This window comes from Epinephelus fuscoguttatus, linkage group LG9, assembly GCF_011397635.1.
Source record: "Epinephelus fuscoguttatus linkage group LG9, E.fuscoguttatus.final_Chr_v1".
NCBI classification, from domain to species: Eukaryota; Metazoa; Chordata; class Actinopteri; order Perciformes; family Serranidae; genus Epinephelus; species Epinephelus fuscoguttatus.
This window is the reverse complement of record NC_064760.1, coordinates 45,339,560-45,344,743: the sequence shown is the minus strand read 5'-3', so window position 1 is coordinate 45,344,743 and position 5,184 is coordinate 45,339,560. Positions and strand designations below refer to the sequence as shown.

General features: G+C 40.9%; 1 long non-coding RNA gene across 3 annotated transcripts; it reads right to left on the bottom strand.

Moving 5' to 3' along the window:
- Nucleotides 1-1,228: 1,228 nt before the first annotated feature.
- On the bottom strand, nt 1,229-2,454 carry LOC125894727 (uncharacterized). Of its 3 annotated transcripts, XR_007450102.1 has the most exons (4): nt 2,425-2,454; nt 2,290-2,349; nt 2,142-2,223; nt 1,229-2,063 (listed from the first exon to the last, which is right to left on the bottom strand). It is a non-coding gene; the product is annotated as an uncharacterized LOC125894727 (long non-coding RNA). The 3 variants fall into 3 exon arrangements; XR_007450101.1 differs by having other exon boundaries at nt 1,229-2,223; XR_007450103.1 differs by having other exon boundaries at nt 2,290-2,436.
- Nucleotides 2,455-5,184: the final 2,730 nt, after the last annotated feature.

Below are 5,184 nucleotides of genomic sequence, written 5' to 3'. Positions count from 1 at the left end.
TTGATGTCCTTAAAGAGGAGGTAGCAATTAGCCTCAGTCAGAAGTACCTTGATCTCACTGTTGTTAATCTTGCACAGAATGTATCTGTTGATGGCATCAGTTTCAGAAGTGGCATGATAATAGTGCATGGATTTGTTTGCGGACTGCCAGACTTTGCCAAAATTGTGCAGATGTGTGTTTTGAAAGATGGACTTGCCTTCATAGTTAAAAAAAATTAAGCTCATGGTACAGAGAACACTACAGATCTTTCGAGCTGGATCCTTCTCCAAGGGATGTTTCTGTGATTGAACTGAGTCAACTTGTGGATCGTTACCCTCTCTGTGATTACAAAGTTGGCACTCTATGAATGGTTACTTTGAAAAGATACATTAATTCCTCAGGTAATATTAAAGGAATACTTGAACATTTTGGGTAAAATGGAGTTTTTTTTTCCTGACTTACCCAGACTGACATGAGATGTTCAATACCATTTTCTCCTCCTTACACCCGCTGGTTCATTTGGTATTGGTTAGCATTTCGTGTAGCTTGGCAAAGACTCTTAAGTCTATAGGTGGCAGTAGCATACTTCTGTGAAAGTGAAAAAACAAACCTCACAGCTTAGAAGCTGTCTTATTTACAGTGTATTGTTTGTATTTGAAATACATTTTGAATTAAAAAAGACAAGGACAGTAGTTTAGGAGAAGCTAGATGGCTGGCAGGAACTAGAGGTGCATCTAAAAATTAAAATATTGTGGGAAAGTTTAATAGAGATTTTAGGAAGTGAAAAAATATATATATTTTCAGACATCATGAAATTATGTATTTTGTTTTTTTTACTTTCTAAAATATCTTATAAAAAAATATTGAACTTTTCCACGATATGCAAAATGTTAGATACCAGCTGAACCAATGGACATACAGAGGAGAAAATGGTATCAAAGATCATCTCTTCCACATTGAGTGGTTCTCAATCCAGTCTAAGTACCATCTGTCATGCAAGGTTTTCTTCCAGCTCTTCTCATGCACATGTGGCGAGTTGGAGGTGAAAGGATGTAAAGCTAATACTGTTACCAAGAAAAGGGCTCGACAACGCCACCCTGGGAATTTAACCCAGGGAATTACTTCTTCAATACAAGACACACAGGTTCGTTTACTCAAGGGGCATGAGACGTGGTTCCAAGTTTTAAAAAAAAAATACTTTATTAAACAATCATTTTTCTTTTTTTAAAAAAACATTCACACAGGGAGGGGGAAAGAACCTAATCAGGGCTGAGGCCTAGTGAGTGGACAAGGACTAGTGAAGGGGAAGGATCCACCAAAAAAAAGAGAAACCAACTTAAATCACCAGGCACACGTGGCAGACACACTCAGTGAAGCAACCCACTCCCAGGAACACAGCGGACAAGACGGAAGGATGGATACCACCACCAAACACCAGCGCCACCACCACCGGCCTCCAGCAACTGAAAAGGGGAATGATAAAATTAGTGGGGTTGCAATGAAACAAACAAAATCAGTAAATCAAAATTTAACAAATTGTAATTAATGGGCAGATCACAAGTTTAAACTTAACAATATAACAACTAATAACTGCCCAATTGAAATACTCAAATATAGACAAAGCAAAAGAAATTAATGCTAAATAAAGAAAACAAACCCCAAACAATTATCCAATTACATATACAAAATCTCTCAAATTAACCTAATTAACAAATAAATTATACAAACAAACAAAATCAGGTTCAACCCAAACAATATAAAAATAAACAAGCTAATAGAATATAACCCACACTCATTCACTCAAAATACGGGGGACCAAACCCCAGTTAAAAATAATGTCTCGGCCCGCAACGGGCAGACGAGCAACCGTCCTGCTCCGGACGTGAAACAGAGCACCAGTGCCTACGGCGGAAGCAGAGCTGCGCAGCGGCTTACAGTACCGCAGCGTGCCACCGTGCCGTGAGGACAAGTAGCAGCAGAGACAAACGGCAGACGTGATGGAGGCAAGCAGGAGACAAAACAGGAGACAAAGCAGCAGCGGCGACAAAGCAGCAGCGGCCCGATAAGCTGGCTACAGTTAGCACCTAACCAAGAAAAATGCTATTAGCATGGCTAAATACACTGAACATGATGCGGTGCGTGCTACAATACACATAACATACCTTTTCAGCAGCGCGGGCACACACACACTCACACGAGAGGAGGGAGGGGGAGAGAGGGCTCCATGCAGCCACCAGCGTTTACCTGCGACCACACTAGCATTAGCCACCTGATAGCATCAACTATACTACAAAGAGAGAGGACACTTACCACAGCCAACAAACGCAGCAGCGCATACGGGGGGGCCAGAGCAGCACACAGGCAGTCGCCCTACAACACAACACCAATGCCTTAAGCACGTGGGCAAACAAACGACCAGCGAGGTGAAGCAGCGTGCAGCCATACCTGTCGGACCAGACGACCTCCGACCCGGAAGTGACGCAGAGGTGACGATGGGAGCGCAAAGGAAGAACCGGTGGGAGGACTGCCGCTTTTATACCGGCCCACCTCATTAGCGGCCCCCAGCGGCGCACATTGTAAACAATGACAATGAGCACCTCTATGCTGCTACACACACATGATTCAATCAAGGGCTTAATTCTGGTTGGTTGAAAAATATCTACCTGATCAGGGTGTTTAATGAAAGTGCGTGGCCCTTGGTTGATTTAGTTGTGCAAAATCAACCAAGGGCCAAAACAAAACTTTTTAAGGACAAGGGGTCCATGAGGACTGGGTTGAAAACAACTGAATGGGGAGAGTGTAGGGTAGACAATATTAGACTACATTTAAATTGATATGGAAGTGTAATAAAATACTTCACTATATATGTTACTGAACTCTATATAAATCTGCGTTCTGCCACTCAGCTTCATCGGTAGCTCCCCAGATTCTTGCCTGTGGAATGCTAATCTCCTGTTTTTCACCTGTTCATTTATGCATATTGCAATTTTGCATTCATAAAACGACTCAAAATAGTTCGAAGTAAATATGAACAAGTTCCAAACATGATTCAAAGAAAATAATAAGGAAGATGTGGTCTAATCTGTCTTCAGTGCTTATCGCTTAGTTTTCATAATAAACCTGTTTGAATGAGATTCAGTGATCCAGAAGATCTGGAAAGTGGATTCAGTGAAGCGGGTCTACTCATTCAAACAGCTTCATTATGAAAATTAAGTGGTAAGCACTGAAAACCGATAAGACCATGTCTTCCTTATTTGATCCAATGCATGAATGAAGTGGTGAAAAGGAAATCTGCACATGCATCTTGAGTTTATATTGAGCTCATAAATATATACAAACAAGTATTTTACTAAACTTCCATATCATTTAAGAATAATAGTCGGATGTGACAGTAGACACGATGTCTACTCCAGCAAAGCTTCGGATTGTTCTAGGAGAAGATAATTGTGTGAAGCTCACTTTGCCTTCTGGAATACCAGACTCTGTGTACAGTCTTAAACTTGAGATTCAAAAACAGTGTGGAGTTGAAGGAGAGTTCAGACTGTAGTACATGGACAATGATTTTGACCAATTTATGAACCTGACTTTAACAGCAGATATCCAAGACAAAGGAACAGTAAAAGTGATTATGCCAAGTGAGCAGTCAACACAGTCAGCCAGCCATACTTAATATGCACCTTTTCATGGCCTGGATGACTCCCCTGCAGACACTGATATACTCTCATCCCGAGTCAACCACCTCAACCTCGTCACTAAGACTTCAAGGCTGGCCACGCAGCTTCCCCATTCCTTCATTCACCTATGACGTAGAGATGCAGCTGTCAAAGGCAAACCAGGAATTCCTTGCTGAAGGCAAGCACTTGAGCCCAAGTCCGAAACTCAAGTCAGACATTTTGGATGCCTTGGTGTCTGAAATACTCAATTACACACCATACCCTTCGAGTGCACAGTTAGATGATGTTGCAGAAGCTTTGATCATAAAACATCCATGCTTAAAGGAACAGGGCTCTCTTACTGGATTCTATGGTTGGAAAATCAGTATGAAGTATAAAATGGGCAACTATTGCACTAGGCTTAGGAGTATGGGATGCCCGGAACTGAGCATCAACTCCATGAAAAAACAGAAAGCGTGGGGCGTCGGTGGCTTAGTGGTAGAGCAGGCACCCCATGTACAAGGCTGTTACGGCAACGGCCCAGGTTCGACTCCAGCCTGTGGCACCTTGCTGCATGAGGCAAGTCTTGAATTTGAATTTCCTAAGTATATTGTCTTGGCTTCATGTACTGAATAGTCCTATGTGGTATAGCTTAAAACTGACATCGCTATTTCGGAACAAACTGCAACATTTGATATTTGTCCAATTCATTTTTCCTCCTAAACCATTGTAAATACTCAAATTATTAATTTCATATTATCCACTTCATATTATCCACATCACTGAAATCAACTAAAGTGTTTGTCATCAGGCAAAAATAATTTGCTCCTAAGTAAGAAATGCCATATTTGGTTTAAAAGACAATGACAGTTGTGTATCAAGATCCATTTTTAAAGAAATATTAGGGGGAGCACGTGCATATTGAGCTTTGCAAGTAATCAGGGTGAGGTACCCCACAAAAACACACTACCTATATTCTGCTATAACCCCGTTACCTTTAATCTTGTGCAGTGTGCATGTAAACGTAATATAGGTCTCATATCAAGTCTCATATCAATCAATCAATCAATCAATTTTATTTATAAAGCCCAATATCACAAATCACAATTTGCCTCACAGGGCTTTACAGCATACGACATCCCTCTGTCCTTAAGACCCTCACAGCGGATAAGGAAAAACTCCCCAAAAAAACCCTTTGACGGGGAAAAAAAAACGGTAGAAACCTCAGGAAGAACAACTGAGGAGGGATCCCTCTTCCAGGACGGACAGACGTGCAATAGATGTCGTACAGAACAGATCAGCATAATAAATTAACAGTAATCCATATGACACAGAGAGAGAGAGAGAGAGAGAGAGAGAGAGAGAGAGAGAGAGATGCAGGTAATGACAGTAGCTTACAACAACATTAAAGAAAGTAATAATATTATAGTTATAGTTCTGGTTACTGCGGTACAATATGTTGAAAGTATGTATTAATACCTGGCAGTATACATGTGTGACAATAATCATATGTGTATAATAACAGAAGAAGTATGACTAATGACTAATGATG